Here is a 19,371-nt window from a genome sequence, read left to right on the forward strand (position 1 = left end):
TCTGTCATTATGTTCTGGGTTTTTTAACTCCTCCTTCTGTTTAAACATACCGTCTTTTACCTAGCCCCTAAGCTCTTGCCCACCCAAACACCAATTTTTGAACAAAATATGTTTCTTGTTAAAAAAAAAATCTGAACGACCACCAGAAGAGGAATGATCAGAAACCTTTTCTCTTATGTACGAAAATTAAAATAATTGCAGAGAAAAAAAAAATTATTTATTCAGGTAAATATAGGGCACCAAACCTGTATCTCTTATTTATCAATCAAACCAGTACCTCAACCACACACATACGGAAAGGCAGTTCTTCCCCTGGATACATCCCCAGCATGGAAAAAATAAAGCAAAAGCAAGTTAATGTAGGGTAGTTTCTCAAATGATCTTGGTAGCAGATGGCCAAGTTTTGTAGACTTTGTGGCTGTGCTGTCCTTGTGTCTTCCTGATCTGAGCTCATCTTTTTAGAGTTGGAAGTTTGAATATCAAGTTCATGCACGGATGCCCTTAATACATAAAAAGGGTGCCACAGAGGTTCAGAGAGTTTAATTAGTTGAAAAAAGAAAATACCACTAAAAGGATGCAGCCTAAATTCCGTGGATGTGCTGCTCATTTGTCACTTTCACCCACAGACTTCTAATGAAGTCTCTCACTCCCTACTCTCACATTTTCCTCAGGCAGGTGACAAGGTGGTCATCTTCTTACGGAAAGTAACGTTTATTGAAGTGCTCATTAAAAAAAGAAAGAAGCAAGTAATATTTAATCTCTGGTTTATAAGCAAGATTTGGCAGACCAAACAGATAATCCAAGAATGTCACAGAATATCTCCTCCTCCTTTTGCTAGGCAATGGCAAAAACAGAGGCTCCCAGTGTGGTCTACCTCACCTAGACTATTTATCTTTTTAAATACTTCTAATCCATTTCTTTCACTAGTTTCCCTGCTGCTTATCCACAAACAGTTGCTTATACAGGCTTATTGGATGATGGAAACTTCTCCCAGCAAGTACTTGCAATTTGACAGAACACAGCACAGGGAACACCTTGTAGGGCATGATCCTGTAAGGACAATACGGTGATCCAGGTGAGATGCCACTTTCCCAGTGGCATTTCCCTATTGACTCCTTGGAAACAGATTTGCACTCCCATTCCCACTCCTCCTCTCATGTCAAGATGGACCCTCTCCAGCAGAAAGGTTCTAGTGGAAAAATACTATCCTATGGTCCTAGAGTACCCTCAGCTACGTCCTCTACCATCCACAGCTGCCATGTACCTGTTATTCTGCTGCTGTATTTATTTCTTCAGAATTAGGACAGGTATTATCATCACTATTTGCCCATGCATGTGAAAGCACTGAATAAAGATGTTTCCCTAGGCCCCTTCAGTAAACCAGCAAACATACAGCTTTTCTAGAAAAACACAGTCTCATGCAGTGGAAACAGAAAAATACCATCACACTGTTCTGAGCAGCTGGCTTATCAAATCGATCAACACTATGAAGCAAACACAATCAATCTGTTTTTCAGAAACCTTTAACCCCTATACAATACATATTACATGCAATGTATCAGAAATAAATGACCAGAGAGTTGTTTGCTAGATCTCTCATTAAGCAGGAATCTTCACCTTCTGTGAAACCAGAAAAACATTTAAAAATCCATTACTGGAACATCAACGTTTGACTTAAACCTACAGTAATAGGATCTTGTTCAAAGTTAAACTTCAACTAATCAAGCCACATTGCCTGTAGACAGCATGTATTAAACTATCTGAAGCATCTCTAATTCTATTATTATTTATTTTTTGAGCATAAGAGAAAATGTCTGATTCTTCTAATTCATAATCTCATACAAGAAGGGGCTTTAAATCATAACTATAAAAGTTTAACTATTGCTTATCTGTACTGCCTAATATTTATCTATGATGCAAGATGATTGAAACGAGGAGTCCTGTAGTGCCTCAAAAAAGGACAGTTCCTCATAAGGACAGAAACTAATGATTAGCAAGGAGGCCCTGAATCTCCAAGCAAAGGACAAGTTCTTGATAAGGACAGAAACTTGTCTCAAGAACCACCTTAAACCAACCTTGCAGTCCGGTCAAGAACCCAGAGTAACCCAGTCTGCGCAAAAACAAGGGGTTACTAGTGGTGAAGAGGAATAGTCACCCCCACGACTCCCTGCCACCACCACCAGGAGGCACTGCACAACAGCAGTTGGGAAAGATTTATGGAAATTACTCCTTTAGGCTCATTTTAATGCAAATCAGGGAAAGGTCATGCATATGTATAGGCATATTGGGAAACCTCATGTGTATGTAATGCTTTACTGTATAAATCCAAGACTACCACTCTGGCGCGCACGACTTTGGTGGGACTACCCCCCGTGCTGCCCAGCGCTGAATAAACATACCTACTTTACAGTCTTACAGATTGTGGAGTCCGGTTTCCGCACATCACATATAAACCCAGAACTGCTATGATCAATAGCAGACAATTCATGTGCCAAGGGAAAAATGCTGAATCTGGTCTGAAGTGTCTAGGCCATGAGATGCAAGTAAAAGTTTTAGCTCTCTCTCTGATTTTTCCTGTGTTTTGCCTATTTGATGACTCTGAAGTTTAGCTTATAATTTCTTTTCTTCTTAACGTCATCATTAGTTTTGGATACTAACCCTAAGCTCACATACCTGCAGTAACACCACAGAACCAATGCAGTGTGTATTTTCCCAGACACCTTTTCTGGATTTACTATTAGTTTTTCCTGTTTGTTTGCCATAAACACTATCGCACACTGAGACAACCTAAAGCCAAACAACAAAACCACTGCAAATGACTACCCACATTGGCCTCTTAAAAATACAAAATAAGTAGCTAAACAGGAGATTCTGTTTCTTTGCACCCACGTGTCTTTCATGTCTGCTCTAGCACCGGTATGCACTGCTTAGAAAAAGGAAAGGTTAACTACGTTTCAAAGATGCACATAATCCTCATATCGCAGGCTTTCTAAGTTTAAGAACATAAGCACTGTATATAACTGTGACTTAAAATGGTATTGATGAGGTCAGAAGCCAATTCCCGGTCCAATTAAAATCCATTCAAATCTCATATGCAAAGAATTCAGGTTTCTGATTAGCGTTGCTTATTAGACACATGACACAAAGTTTAGCCTCAAAATCAGTAGACCCTGATTTCAAAGTGTTATGGAGTTCTTACATCCACACAGAGTAAAAGCAATATTCAGGTTTATCTTCAAAAACCCACACCCACTTTCCCTGCTCCACAAGAATAAGGGCACAACGGGCTACACCAAGATTTTTATCTCTGTCATCCACCACGCCACCATATCCAGCATCACAGAATTTCTTCTAAAGCATTACTTCCTATGATTTAAACACACAGAGGAGGTTTTAACAAATAAAAAATTGGGAATGCATTTGCACTCTTCCCAATAAGTAAGGAGTTGCAAACTTATCATAAACAAACGACTGAAATTATATTATTAACTCAATAAATTGTGAAAAGGATTTTATATTAAGTAATCAAAAAGAGTTCTCCTACAAAGCTTTGGTGTCTCTCCCTCCTCTCCAACACATCACAATTATCTTTCTCTCTACCTGGATGCACCAAATCACCTTCCCAGCATTCTTACATTTTATAACCAAAGGGCTAATCTGTGAATACCTTTATTTTAATAGCCTTCCAAAAGGCTGGCCTTGCATCTGTTAGAAGACAGCCAGTTAGCAGCCAGAAAATTTGCTATTTTACATGAGGACAATGCCTTCATGTAGATAAAAGTATCGCTTCAAGCTACAACTAGAAACATCCAAGAAAACTTAGACCAATGAATTATACAATTCATACTACACAGCCAACCTTGAACTGGTGTTACTTTGTAGAAATCAGTTTGGCCTAGAAGCTCATACATCCCTCAATCTCAGATCACATTTTCCAATGAAGGCAAGCTCCCTTTCAGTCAACTTTACATTTCACTCATTAGACATCCACAATGTCCGTCCCAAGGTGCATTAGCAAACTAAATTTTCTGCTTTTGCAGAGTTTCCTGTGGTCTTCCATTATTATTATTTACTGGACACTTAATTTTTCAGTACAAATACAGGCAAATGCACAGAATTAAACAGTAACTGCTCTTCACTCCCAAGCAGCATTTCTGGGCAGTCTACCCTTCCTCTCCCCACCACCGTTAGAGCAAAAGGCAAACATGCATCTCACTTCTAGATATCTGCATACCACTAAAACGTAGCACCTAGACAATAAGCACATTCTATGTCACTGTTCGGGAAAATCAGTCATCACATGCTTCTTCCAGTCATGGGCTGCAAAGACAGGTGCAGCAGCTCCAGATTTTAACAGCAATGCAGCAGAACCTGGAGTACTATGACTGGAATATTTTCCAGGACAAGTTGGTTGGGACCCCACCGGCCACAGTCGCAGAGCAGATGCAAAATTGCAGCCACCTGGGTGCACTCTTATCAGCTGGTGTAACGTGATGTATGTCCAAGACAATAAAAATGTTACATGCCCGATCTGCCCTACACGCACATTAGCTCACTCTTCATATATGCAGAGTCAGGCAAACATCACTGCCTTCTAGTTCCTCAGCAGCTATGAAAACAGCCGGATCTGCAACACACTCTCTAAAGCAAACTGCAATTCCACAGCCCAAAAAAGCTACAATGGAGGAAAGCAAAAAGATGTTGTGGTTTTCCAGCGTAGGCCCAAGCTCCCACCTCTCTTAAAAGGCAGATTCATAGATGATGGCAATAAAACAAGTCTTGAGAAATTGCTCCCTTTAACACTGATCTTTCCAGAAAACAGATGCAGCACATAGGGCTGCATTGACCGCGACTGTGATCTAGGCAATCGGTATATCAAACTGCTTTTCCGGGAAGAAAAGATCAAGACGCCTTCCCTTTCCTGAAACCAGGACGTGATGGTAGCAGATGCCGCCTCCCCCCCAGCCCGGAGATGGAGAGCAGAACAGGCAACCCGCTGCACCGCACAGTCCTGGAAGATCCGGGCCCCGTCGGGTCCCCTCCTGCAAACCAGGGCACGGCCAGGGAGCCCGGCAGCACCCCGGGCCAGAGAGGGCTTTGCTCCCCGTCCTGCTGCGACCGCGACCACTCGATCGGCGACTGCAAAACCTCCACACCCCCCCCGCCCCGCTTCTCCTTCCCACCATGGAAATGATGCTGGGGGGTGGGGATCAAACCCAGCAAACCAGCGCATCAGAGTATGCACAGCTCCACGCAGCATCCACGCAGATTCCACGCAAATCCCACCAACGTTAAATACAATAATTAAACAGATAAAATAAGCGGACGCAGGTAATTGCCCGCCGGAGGCTGGAGCCGAGGCGACATCCATGTCGGTGCTACTGCCGCTCCCCGCCGCCTGGGCAGGTGCAGGGCAGGGCCGCCCCGCTCCCTTGCCACCCGCCGCCCCCTGCCCGGGCACCCACCGACCCACCCGCGGCCCTCCCCAGGGGACGCGGCCCCTCCGCACCTGGTGCGGGTCCGCGCCGCCTCCTCAGCAGGCCGGGCGGCTCCAGCGGGGGCGGCCACGCAGAGCGGGGCGAAAAGCCCAGCAGCCAGCCGCTCCTCCCGCCGCCGCCGCCGCCACCATCTTCCTCCTCCTCCTCCTCCTCCTGCCGCCGCCGCCGCCGCCAGCACCGCCCGGCCCGGCCCCTCTCGCTGCGCCGCCGTCCCCGCCTCAGCGCCGCCCCCGCCGGCCGCGGGAGGCGGGGTGGCCGCGCAGGGCCTTGCGCGCGGGCGCGGGCGCGACTCTGCTGCTACTGCTGCTGCGGGGCGCGGCCGGCACCGCGGAGCGCCGCCTACCGCCAGGCGGTGCAGAAGCAGCCCCTGATGAGAGGAAGGCTGTGGATGTTGTCTGCCTGGACTTTAGTAAAGCCTTTGACACTGTCTCCCACGGCATTCTCCCACAGAACATGGCGGCTCATGGCTTGGTAAAAAACTGGCTGGGTGGCCGAGCCCAGAGAGTTGTGGTGAGTGGAGATAAAACCAGTTGGCAGCTGGTCACAAGGGGTGTTGCCCAGGTCTCAGTTTTGGGGCCAGTCTTGTTTAGTATCTTTATCAATGATCTGGATGAGGGGATCAAGTGCACCCTCAGTAAGTTTGCAGATGACACCAAGTTGGGTGGGAGTGTTGATCTGCTCAAGGGTACGAAGGCTCTGCAGAGGGACCTGGACAGGCTGGATCAATGGGCTGTGGTCAACTGTGTGAGATTCAACAAGGCCAAGCGCTGGGTCCTGTACTTCAGTCACAACAACCCCATGCAATGCTACAGGCTGGGGGAGAAGTGGCTAGAAAGCTGCCTGTTGGAGAAGGACCTGGGGGTGCTGGCTGAGAGCGGCTGAACATGAGCCAGCTGTGTGCCCAGGTGGCCAAGAAGGCCAACAGCACCCTGGCTTGTATCATGAATAGTGTGGCCAGCAGGAGTAGGGAAGTGATCGTGCCCCTGTACTCAGCACTGGTGAGGCCGCACCTCTAATATTGTGTTCAGTTTTGGGGCTTTCAGTACAAGAAGGGAATTGAGGAGTGTGTCCAGAGAAGGGCAACAAATCTGGTGAAGGGTCTGGAGAACAAGTCTTATGCAGAGCAGCTGAGGGAGCTGGGGTTGTTTAGCCTGGAGAAGAGGAGGCTGAGGGGAGACCTCATTGCTCTCTACAACTACCTGAAAGGAGGTTGTAGCGAGGTGGGTATTGGTCTCTTCTTCTAAGTCACTAGTGATTAGTTGAGAGGAAACAGCTCAAGTTGTGTTAGGGGAGATTTAAATTGGATATTAGGAGAAATGTCTTTACTGAAGGAGTGGTCAGGCATTGGAACAGGCTGCCCAGAGATGTGGTAGAGTCAGCATCCCTGGAGGTGTTCAGAAAACATGTAGACGTAACACTTCAGGGCATGTTTTAGGAGACATGGTGGTGTCGGGTTGACAGTTGGACTTGATGATCCTAGAGGTCTTTTCCAACCTTAATGATTCTATGGGTCTGATAGAAGGCTTAGCACCCTCTGAGGTGCCAGCTCTGGCATGGGTAGTGCGAAGCAAGGGAGGAAGGGTGGCATGCCTCCTGTGGGCACCTGCCTTTTCTGCTCACCTGCCCTTTTGCACAGGCCCATGGCCTTGGCTCACCCCAGGAGAGAGGAGCAGGCTCCTGCCATGGAGCTGTAAGGTGTAAGGCTGGATGTACCAAGGCTGCTCATCCTCTTTGCAGTGGCCCACCAGCCTTGGGCACCCTCTGCAGCTGCAAAGAACCAGTAAAGACTGTGGTGCTGCACACCTAACCAAAGTGTGCAAGCAGCCTGTGTGGAGGCTTATTTCCCCACTGTAAAGCATTTACCAGTGCCTCTTTTCTGAAAAAAGGGCCACTTACTCCCATGTTTATATATACAAACATAGAATTTAGTCCTTACCTTGTGTCTATAGCCCAACCCTATAATACCTATGATATGTTCTAACTGCTCCTCCAAGCTGCTGCTGCCCCCGTACTTTGCTGTCTCAACTAACTTCCTCAGGATAGTGTCTTGCATTTTATGGTATCTAAATCAATATGGCTGGACAGTTGTAACCCAAATAAACTATCGGAAGAAATTAACTTCTTTTTTTTTCACAGCCAGATTGATACCTAACCAGTTTTCTGTTTTAAAAAGGGTAGGAGACCTTAAGATGCCTAAAAACTAATGCAAAATTTTGGTATTTGCAACGTAATTTGGTACATTTTGACAGTATTGTGACTTTGTCTCTTCAGAGAATGTGATAAACATCTGTGAAGTGTTAGGCATACCCCACTGCAAACAGTCATAAGTCATCTAGCTCCTCCTAGAAAGTTGGACTAGATGATCCCTGAGGTCCCTTCCAACCTGTGATTCTGTGATTCTGTGATCTGTACATATAAAGGCTTGTAATTCATTACTATGACAACGTGGTGTTAGTTTGGAATATAATTCTGATTTTTGCATTCCAAAAACATACCCTAAAGAGACTTTCTAGTTCTTGGTGGTAGGGTAGTTCCCCTTCCCCTCTTATGATATGGTAGAGCTGCTCTGTAAGCAGAGCTGTACTTTTATATCCAAACTTTTATAGACAAAATGCTGCAATACTCTGCAAAAGAAGGCTTTGAAAATGAGAGTATGAAAAAAACCACTGTTGACAAAAGAGGTAGAAGTTAAGAAAATATGAGTGGCTTTGGTTGCTGAGACAATTGCTACCCAAATCCTTTCCTCTATTACATTGTATAGGTTGTATACATTGCAATACTTCCATTTTTTTTTTCCTCCTTTGCTAATAGTTTTTATTCATTGATGTTTTCCTTTCCTATCCTGGAGACATCTTCCAACCTGATAACTTTTGTAGCAAAAATAACAAAACCTGAAGGAAATCTCTGTTCCTTTCTTCTTTTCTATGGCCCTGACACAGCCCCAGGTTACCACCATTTAGGATGTGTAGAATGCACATGAGAGACTTCCAAAGCTATTGACTCTTGGATAGTTACATTAGGTGAAACACTTTACTTGTGATTAAATTCCTTCTTTCTGTCCTCCCTCTCAAAATAATGAAGCACGTAGGCCTGACTGTGACCTAAATTTGCCCTGCTTTAAGAGGGAGATTTGGCCAGATGACCTCTAGAGGTCCCTCCCGACCTACTTTCTTCTGTTACATTCTTAAAATTTCCAAAGACTAGTAAGATCAGTCTTCATGACTGCTAAATCATACCCAAGAAAAGTTCCATATCCTAAATGAATTTTTCTTCCAGAACTCCACTTTACCCCATTGATTTCACAGCTCATCATGGCAGGTCTTCTAGGGCACAAGTTGGCTGTGAACCTTAAGAGATGCTACAGCTAAAGCAACAGCATTAGTATGCTACATTAGCATTGTCCTTCAGGCTCTTACATGTTTTCAATACCGTCATCATTAGTTAGTAAATATTTTTCTCTTTCAGTTTTTGCAATGAAAATGCTGGAAATTGCGGTCTGTTTGTTTTTATGGTAAAGCTTTCATTTATGCAACACAGTTTGGTTCTAGCTCTTTCTGAAAATGTAGAACCAACTTTGAGCTTTTTAAAACCACACTTATATAAAATTAACCTCCCAGGCAAGTGTAAACTGCCTTTTTAAAACTGACCAGTTCACATTTAAATATAGTAAATAAAAACCTGACTGAAAAACTAGTATAAAAAGCACCAAGTCTAATCTGTAAATTTATAAAATGAAGTGTCACTGTGGATGAATCTATAGAATCTCCTGGGCATTAAATGATAACCTTGTGAGGGTTACAGTTTCCTAAGTCATTGTGGTAATCCATAACAAATGCAAATCAGCCAGCTTCTGGCATATTCACTCTTGCTATGCAAATACTGCTATTTACACTGAACCAATTTTTCATTGTATATAGCCATCCCCATCCACTCCCGCTCTTCAATTTAAAGACAAGCATTTGCATCGTTCCATGTGTCAATGGCTTTTAAGGCCCCGACCCCACAGTGACCCAGACATGCTTACCTTAGGGAAAAATGGGTGTAAACAGGCCTTTCTTCCCAGAAGTCCTGCACCAGCTGAGACCAGCCTCACGGCCTCACATACAGCTTGTGATTATGCTTGCCACTCGGCGCTGCTGTGAAGGTAAAAGGGCAGATGGAAACTGTCAGATTTTAGAAAGCCCTCATTCCCCTCGGTTCCTGCATTCACACAGAGCTCCTCTGGGCTCCACGGACAGAGTTGTATGGGGTTTCTAAATCTGCTCCACAACACCACAGTCTGCCTTTGTTCTTATAATATTTTAGGGTCATTTGGCACAAGCTGCTGTGTGAGTATCAGCAAAGCATCTGTCTCATGGGGAAGAGCCTGGTTGAGGTTTTGTATGTACATCTCTTTAGCTGGGCCTGGGTACTTCAAAGGGGAAGAAGTTATGCTGAAGGTTTCTCTTTTCAGGAGAAAAACTTACGCTCTGTAAAGTACATTAATTGGATTCAGCATGTCTACATTCCACCTCTATTTATATACCCATTAGACCAGATAAAAGCCTTGGCCATGGCAGCTCAGACACTTTTTACTACATCAGTCTACTAACCTAGTAGGCTTGGATGTATTTTCAGGAATTGGACATTGCAATGATCTCAGGTCTGTGACTTGCTACTTTCAGCCTTGGGCCAAAGGCAAAACAGCTCTCACAGGCTGAAAAGACCAGTGCAAACTTGACATAGTTTTAAGGACAGAGAGCTCAAGATCCATGAGGGACAGAAATGAATGCTTTCTACTGTCTGAAAGCTTAGGATTACAGCTTTCATATGTCAAAAAGCATTAATCTCTGGCTCTAGTGGTGTGTGAATTATCTGTTGCTAGAAGAGTGTCGGCTGTTTCATTGGGGCTTGCTGATACTGAAGAGGTGCCTTTCAGAGATGGAAATGTTTTCAAATGCTGATCCTGGACCAATGAACTGAAGTAAGGCAGTTTTATGAATAAAATGTCCTAGACTCAACGAGTTTATCTTCTTGATTAGCTTGGTCTGAAAGAGCTAAGTCAGGAGTACAGAGTCAGATCTATGGTTTTCAAGCCTAGAAGTCACCAGTATTGTCAACTAATCTTGACTTCCCATATAACATACCTGTAAAATTTCACCATGTGTGTCTGCATCCAGCCTGTAGCTCATTAGCAGCACAACAAACACTTAGGTTCCACAGGCGTTTTCCTTCATGAAGTGATTTCTGATATCAGGGAACGATACCTTAACATATCATCAAGCACTCCTGCACACCAGACACGTGCACAAGGAGGACGCCTGCCATTTTCGTTATAACAGTGCAGGAAGCAGTACTGGAAGATCTCAAAATCTTATTTTCTGATGATTCCCATCACCCCATTGGCCAAACTTTGGAGCAGGCATCCCGTATATTAAAACAGAAAACTTTACTTCTGTTGGGTTGCAATTATTGCAGTTTTCCCACCCATAGCCTGTAAAAACATGTTGTCCCTTTTCTAAGGTTATAATGATCTGAGGGGACAGTATATGACTAGTTATGCATTGAAGCATTTACTTTGCCTGAGGGTCCATATAGTAAATATTTAATTAATTTAAAGTATAAAGAATGGAGCCTCATCTATGAAGGGGCCTTAAATAGACAGCTGGCAGAAGAAAGCTCTTCAGGGTATAATAAAGTAAAACTGCCGTACCCTCCAGAATACTTAATAATTCCAGAGACTTAATCATTAAATAAATAAAATACCAAAGATATGAAGAAACTCTGAAATCTTGAGGTATAATAAATAGGAACAAATAATCAGACATATGGGTAATATAATGGTATGTGGTAGTATTTGGGAAATTCAGCAACAACATATCGAAGTAGGCAATTTAGAAAGTCTGGAAATAAGCTAAGAGAGTATATTCTACTTGAAGGTCACTTTTAATTTACTACCCTCTTTTTTACACACTGTAGAGAGTTTTGCTTCACTCTTCCTCTTCGCTAGTGAATCAGTCACATTTTCATACTCTTTTTACAGTTTTTTTGAGACACAAGCACAGTTAAGCAATAGAGCTGATAGTGGTTGTTTATGTAAAACTGTTGAATAAAGTAAAACTGTATATTTTTCTAAAAAGCTGTAACAGTTTAAAGACAATTTGAGAAAACCTCCTGTGTGTTATAGATTGTAATATATATTCAGGGTATGACATGAAGACCCTAGGATTTTAGTGACCACAGTGATGGAAAATTGAATGTATTTTCCAGGTATAACTGTCAGAAGAAATATTTGTGTACTGAGTATGAAGCACCTTAGTTTATAGTCAGATTGAAGAATTTATCTGTGTGAAATACCTGGCTTGATATTGCTTTGGCTGTTTTTTCTCAGAGGAGCCTTGAACAGAACATGATATTTACCAAAGCTAATGAATTCAGAGAGAGTATCTTGCACTTAGTACACTCAACTGGGATTTTTTGTGGTTTTCATACAGGTGCACAAGGGAATCTCTAGCAACACGTACACATCATGAACCTCTCAGGAGGAATAAAAAGGTTAAATTAAATATGCCACCTACACTTGCAGATTTACCCTGATAGATCTTTAGTAGGTTACAAGAGCCAGCACGTGCCAACAGTAGGAAAGGGAGTGCAGGGAGGCTGGAGAAGACTGATTGATTTGCCTTACCTTACACTCCTCCTCCGCTACATTCATAGGTGGGATTTTGAGGGGCTGACCTTTTGGCATCATGCTGACTGCAGCTGCTGGAACCAAGAGTAGAGGTTTGGGACTCCTGGTGGCAACCACAGGCATTGCCATTGTACCCCTGTGGCAGTGTGGTACAAAGGCATTTTTCAGGCAAGAGGTAAGAAATAAGGTCTTGCTGAAAATGACTTCTCCTTGCCATCACCAAAACCTCCTGTGACACGAGCATTTTCCTTCTGAACATCTTTCTTGTTAAGCTTATTAGCAAGGACGTTTAAATGTCACCTGTATTTTTTGACTTACCATTTTCCAGGCCTTTCTTTTCAGACCTGATTTTTTTCCCTCAGCAATCTGCACAATCCTGCTGCCGAAATGCAACAAATAGCTCCACTGCTGGTTTTATACATTAACTTAAATGCTTATGATTTCTGCACAGTGAGTGGATGGGACAGTTAAACACTACCTTGCTCTTTCCCATCTAAGATAGCAACAGATGGAGAGAGGACATTGTCAGTTCACCCAAATGACCTTCACTAACGGTGACTCTGCAGAGTCCCAACCTGCAGTTCAGGTTCATCTACACAGGGGAAAAAAGTTAAAAAAGATGTTCTGGACTGTGTGTCTTCTAGCAGCACGATTTTGCTGATAGCTTCACCTCCATTTTGTCTTCCCATTACAGCGCAATTTCTGAGGTGTCTCAGGGAGAGGCATGTGAGCAAGTTTAAAGCCTAATTTAGAGAAGGCAGCAGTGGTGTGTGGTTTTCAAGGTTGAAGGAAGTGTAGGACTTGGCAGGGCCAATGCCTGTTCCATCTGTTGGTGGGGTAGGTGAAGCCCCTAGCCAAAGACACTTGCAGTGAGCACAGACGGTAGGAGTGCTTGCTCTACATTAAGTGAAAAACCCTGAATGACTGTATCATTAATCAGGTGACCAGATTCTTTTTCTCGATAGGGATTTTTTGTCACTTCAGCAACAAGCCAAATGGTACTCTCATTGGTGGGCTGGTTTCTGGAGCCAGCTACTTCTAGCACTGTATGCAGTGCTGTAGAAACCAGTCCTGGCATCAGCCCAACTGCTTGGGAAAAAAAGGCTAGAATTAGGCTCAGCTCCAGTTTTTTAATCCATAGCCTCCTGCCTGCAATTTCAGGTTTTAAAGTAATGACATGGCACTGGTATCCTTCATGATAGCTTTGCGTTTGCATTTCAGCAAGTGGGAAGAACCTAAGTTGCGGCACTTCCACTGGTAGCCCTAAACAGTCCAGGAGAGAGTGAAAGGAGGTACTCCGGGTGAAGGATCCCTGGAGGCACAAACTCCCTTCTGCTAGCAATCTGCTGTATCCATGCTTGCACGTGGCGGCTTTCAGAACATGCCACAAGTGTTATTTTTCCAAGATGAAGCTTATGACAGGTATCAGGTGTAATCTTTTACTGTTTCTTCTTTGAAGTACATAAATGTCGCAGTGGTAACTATCCCATGCAAAAAATATATCACATTATATCACACCTGCTGTTTGAGCACTTTGCAACTGTTTATGTCTTAGGCCTCACCACACTGCCTGGCAGGACTGGAAATGGTCCTTTAAACACTGTTTGAAAGACAAGTGCCAGTGAAACTGATTTTTTTCTTTTTTTTTTTTTTTTTTAATTTTAAAGTGGCCAATAATTCTATGTGATCCCTTTTCAGGTGTCAGCCTCATGGTAACTTGTGGTACCTGGGCCTTGCTGATCAGAGAAACACAGCTAAGTCTGAGAGAAGCAGTGTCTTGTCTGAAGCACAGTGAATACATAAAAACAAAACCAAAAACCCAAGCCAGCCTAACTTACTTCAAATCAATGAGGAGATCATCCAGGTGGGGGCCTGCATTCACACCACAGGAGCAAATATAAGGATAAAAAAGGCAACAGTTTTTACTGAAATATGAAGCAATTGAAATACACAGGAGTTAGCACACCCAACACAAGAGCAGTTGCCATTGAAGGAGTCAGGGATATCTGTGGGGTTTAATGATGAGTAGAGTTGGCTAATAAAGCTTTGTGGAAAATTGAAATAGCCTTCGTGTTCTCTGAGAACACAGAAGGAACAGACTAAATAAAAAAATAATGGCCTATGTAGACTTGCGTTTCTGCTAATATTTGCATTCATTCAAATTATAAGAGCTATAATGTATCTGAAGTCTGTTATAACAGATTTTAAGGTGATAGTGAAGTATAGAGATAAATCAACTTCTAAATGTTAAGTGTGTTATTCTGTATGCTGAAAATGGAGCATCTTCCTTGTCAAAATAAATTAGCCCAAGAGAAGGCCCGCTTATTTAGATCAAGTTTGGGTATGTCTGTTACATTCAGTGTAGAAAGATCCTTTCACACCCTCCATTTGTGAAAGCGTCAGTTAATGGGAGACTGTGCATAAACACTAGTCACCAAATGGTAGATGGCAGCAACAAACGAGATGTGAAGTCCAGTAGTGTTGGAGGATTCTGTATGTTGGAGGATTATGTATTTCATGCACAGGTCCTCTCCGCTGACATTTTTTCCTCTTGCAAAGTAAGATTGCTGGGTCAGGTTTAAGGATGACTGTCATGTGCAGAGGTGAAAACAGTGGGCAGTACGAGTGAGTGAAAGGGGTCAGTGGATGGCTACTTGAGAAATGTCCTGGCATTAGCATATGAACCAAGGTGAGGTGAACAGCCTTATGGCTGTTGCTAAAGAAATGGGATCTTTGATTACTTTGGTGAGGAAATATCATTCCTGCTCAAAATATGTATATAGGTACATGAATGTATGTTCACATACAACCACTTTTTTCACAATGAAGGAAGACAGGAGGAAAAGAAGATCCTAGATCTACATTCTTGTCCCTCTGCAGAGACTTACAGGAGACACGCATGCATCCAAACCAGTATAGACAAATTTAAAGTATCGACAGCACAGTTCACAACAGCAAGACAGTATTAGTCTTGCTGTAAAGATGTAGCCAACTGTTATGGTTGTGTGCCCTCTTCATTTTACTTTAGCTTAATTTTAGCTGAAGGTAGTCTGATAGTTCTGACCTCTCTTGTGATTTTTTTGTTGTCACGCTTTTACAATATGTCACCATATGTTAAAAGAGTAAAGAAGGAAGGAAGCACTTTTTTTAAGATTTTCTTTTATTAAAATAAATCCTGGTTTTATTGATTTATAGTATTATTGCTTTATATTGAACTACACTGAAAATATCCTTCATAGGCAATTAATGCATAGCAACACTGGGCTGTTTGTAAACTGTTTGCATTTTACCTCTTGCAATGTTACTAATGACATGAAAAGGGAAAGGATGTTTGAAGTCAGAGCTTCTGGTGTTAAGAGACCTTCCTAAGTAAAGGCTACTGTGAATACAATATGTGCAGAAATTAATTTCACCAGCAGTTTTTGAAGCAAACTATGGTAGGTAGGAGTTTAAACAGTTAATCTGTTAAAAGTTTTTTTATTTATGCAGTATGTTCCCACAAGTACTAAGACTGAACGTTTGGTTCATATGTGGTATATCACTAAAATGTCATGGATTCTCTGCTGCAGTTACAACATTGCGGTCTTAGTAAATACTATGCCTATTACTCATTAATCTAAGCACTTCCCATCTACTGTTTTTGTGGAATTTAGAAACTGAGATCACAAAACATATACGTATGTGCATATATATTCTCGTATTATTGCAAATCATAGGAATACAAGGATGACTCAAAACAGAACAAGAATTTTCCATGCAGGCTGACTTTATCTCCTTTGTGTGCAAGACAGATGACTTATGGAGAATAAAAGCCCGACCAGAGAGCCGCATCCTAGATGCCTCCGCCACAGGATTCTTGTGCAACAGTGCATTAATAAATTTGCATTTTGTTAAATATTTTCACACTGAGTATTCCTTGGTTTTTGGGTCCCTAGTAGGAGCTGTGGTGTGCTGAGCAATGCAGAGCACTGCCACTGAAAAGGAAATTTGTGCTGAATGTTAGAAGGGCTATGTGAAATGTGATGTTTATCATTAAGTGCTTGGTATACAAAGGCCTCAGGTTTTTCAAAGCAGGATAAAAAAATAGTTGCTTTTCTCAGCTTTAGTCTTTAGCTTTACTGTGTTAATAACCTATGTATAAAGCACGGCCAGCATTGCTTTCTTTCACAGGAAAACTGAGAAAACTACAAAATACAGAATTAAAGCAGTAATAGCTAGGCTCATTGTCCTTAAAAATATAAAATCCTGCATCAAATATCAGTATTGAGACCCCATTCATTCTAATATGAAGTAAACAGATTGTAGATCCCTGAGGATAGAGATGGCAGCCATGGCAATGTTGACTATGAAAACTGCTGGCACTCCAAGGGTCAACACCTGTAAGACTGAAGAGCTCTGTTTCCTTTCTGTCTTTCCAGTACCTTTGGTCATTAATAATCTGCTTTAGTATTAACTAACAAGCCCTTTCACAACACACGACATGACTTAAACTCTTCAGAATGAAAGTCACAGGAGCCAGCTGCTAAACACAAAAGCACAGATGAAATCCTGTCCTTCTCCCACAGGTTCATCAAAATGCAAACAACCACAATAACAAATAATTTCTGTTTTGAGCCACAGCATACTGCCTAGCTCTGTACCACTGAGCATCTTAAGTCTGCATCCCAATTTTTAACTAGGTGGTATCCACTTCATTAATGCAAGTATGTTCTCTCATAGACAAGATTTGGGCTGTTGTAATTGAAGGCTTACTGCTGACTAAGAAAAGCTGAAGTCTTGTAAGACAGGGAATTAAATCTCTCTGTTTTCGTGTTGTTCCCTATCCACCTCCGGTCTAGCCCCTAAGAAATTACTTCTCACCTACTCTCCTTTCTGATTACAGCACTAGTTGTGGTTTTCCTTGTCAGATGGTGCAATCACAGATGGAGCAGATAGAAACTAAAATACACTTCTGTATTAATTCAGATCAAGCACTGCTAAACTGAATGGGCTGTGTTTGCTGGGCCTGTAGGAGTTAATAAATCTATACCCTTTTCAGACTTTTTGAAAACTTTTACATTTCCAGTCAAACTGAAAAGAAAGTCAAGAATAAAGCTGTCATGGGATATGATAAACTACAGTGAAGCAAGATTTTCAATTTATCTGAAAACAGGCAAACTTGTGTGCACACGGGTATGCAAGAGAACCTCTGCTCCTCTAAGAATATCTGACCTTTTCGATACCAAAGGGGATAATAAGTAAAGGGGGAAGCCATAAAAAAGAACACACAGAGACACAAGCCCAAGAGATGAACTAGCAGAGACAAAGGCAAGAAATAGATCTTGTCAGTCATGCTAATTGATGGGTTATTAAGAAACTGCAGGCAAATCAGAAAGTTGCAACTGATGAGGATGCAAACCTGGGGGTCTGGGATGCCCGAGGGGGTCAGTGGAGCTATGCAGAGTGATGAGGACATGTGCAGGAGTGGGAATAGGGAGAAAACAAAGCAGTGGTAAACAGCAAGGGGTACAAAAAGGGCTGCTCGCCTGCAAAAAATAGGCCAGACAGTACCTTGCAAAGGCAGCATTTTTGTATGGAGAGGAGGGATCCTATTTCCCTTTTCCTCAGAAAGAGCCATATTGCCCTTCAGTAGTGAAGCCAACCCAACAAGGGAGGAAATTAAACAGATTATCAGTGCATATGAAATATTCATGGCTTCACTGATTTGTCTGCAGCTCTGATAAATCTCCCTCGCTAAAAACACAGTCATCTCCCACACAGCTAAACATGCACACACAGATGTGCTAACCTGAAGTGACACTATAGAACTGGGGTGCCTCATAGTCTTACCCTGCTTTGTGCCTGTATGTGTGTAATTAAAGATGTATGCTTTTATCTTTACGGTGGATAATGATAATAAATGGCTGGCTGGATCTTTCTCTTCCTGCCTTCTATTTGATTCCACTTGGTAATCACTGATTGCCATGGAAATCACTAAGTGCACCTTCAGGAGACGTCGCTTCTGCCACTCAGACGGAGGTGCCAGGCAGATAAATACTTCTGTTTAAACAAGCAAACTTATATGGAGAAAGAAAGCAAGACCTTTGAAACCCCATGGGTTCTGCAACTAAAAATCTTTGGTAGCTATCCACCTTCTCTTTGAGCTGTATGCCACCAGGAAAGGTTACTTTGGCAAAAGAAATACTGATACTATAGGGCACGTCAGAGTTGAGATAGCATATATGCAAGAGAAATAAGAAAAGCTGTCCCACAGTAAAATAGAAAACTCCTTCCCTTGCAACCACTCCGCTTCAAAAGCTGAAACAGGCTTGTCCTCAAAAGTCTCTCTTCTTCCCTTAGACACTGCTTCCCTAGCTTGTCAACATGTCTGCATGCCAGAAACATCTCATCTAGGTAAAGGTGAGACTTCGCCAAATGACAAAACTGCTTTTGCCATGCTTGCTTTCATCCTGCGCCCCACCGACTTACCTGTCCTCTGAGATACTTAACATTTCCACTTCCTTTCTTTTTCTACTTTCTACCAGATACCACAGAAAAGTAGTTCTCAAAGCTGCTTTAAGTGTTCCATTACAAAGGAAGCACTGAATCCATGGCTTGCTTTTCAAAAGGTGTAGCAACCCCAAACAGACTGCAGGGGAACAGCCAGATGCCCCGTACCTCTGACAAACCAGACAATGCCACCACTGCCTTCTGGCATCCGGCATAGGAATTCTAGAGGTCTTCATATGCTTATTAGTAGCTGGGGTACATTTATATTTATTAGAACAGGAAAATGGCAGAAGATTTGAAGCTCTACATCAGAGAACAAATAAGTATTACAAAGTGCAAGTAGAAAAGAATGACCATGCAAACACATCTCATTTTTCATTTCTTTTCATACATGTGGTTAGCTCATTACTTTGCAGCATGTGTACCTGATGAACAAGATACCAGGATGACAAGACAATCCAAGAAACACTTAAGTAAACTTAGAATTATTGGACCTATGATTCCAGCCATGCACTGTAAAATATCTAAAGTATACAACTGTCTAACTTTATTTGAAGGATCTTTTACATATGCTGTTATTACACGGAAATACCCTAATGTGGCCATTGCTTAGATTTAAAAAATCAAGCCCAACCACACATGCTGTTAATAAGTCAATATTCTTTTATATTAATATTTAATAATTTTAGAAATTATTATTTAAATTGTATGAAC

At 42.3% G+C, this 19,371-nt stretch overlaps 1 protein-coding gene across 4 annotated transcripts in view; it reads right to left on the reverse strand.

The window, feature by feature from the left end:
• The window catches only part of APBA1 (amyloid beta precursor protein binding family A member 1), a 110,271-nt gene extending 104,628 nt beyond the window's left edge, over positions 1-5,643 (reverse strand). For 3 of the 4 annotated variants that reach the window (XM_075078702.1, XM_075078701.1, XM_075078698.1), the window contains exon 1: positions 5,510-5,620. The gene's annotated coding sequence lies outside the window, so the exon portion shown is untranslated. Of the gene's footprint in view, positions 1-5,509 lie in introns of all 4 variants that reach the window. The other variant, XM_075078699.1, reaches the window with a different exon arrangement.
• Between the last annotated feature and the right edge of the window lie 13,728 nt (positions 5,644-19,371).

The sequence above is a fragment of the Phalacrocorax aristotelis genome, chromosome Z (assembly GCF_949628215.1).
Source record: "Phalacrocorax aristotelis chromosome Z, bGulAri2.1, whole genome shotgun sequence".
NCBI classification, from domain to species: domain Eukaryota; kingdom Metazoa; phylum Chordata; class Aves; order Suliformes; family Phalacrocoracidae; genus Phalacrocorax; species Phalacrocorax aristotelis.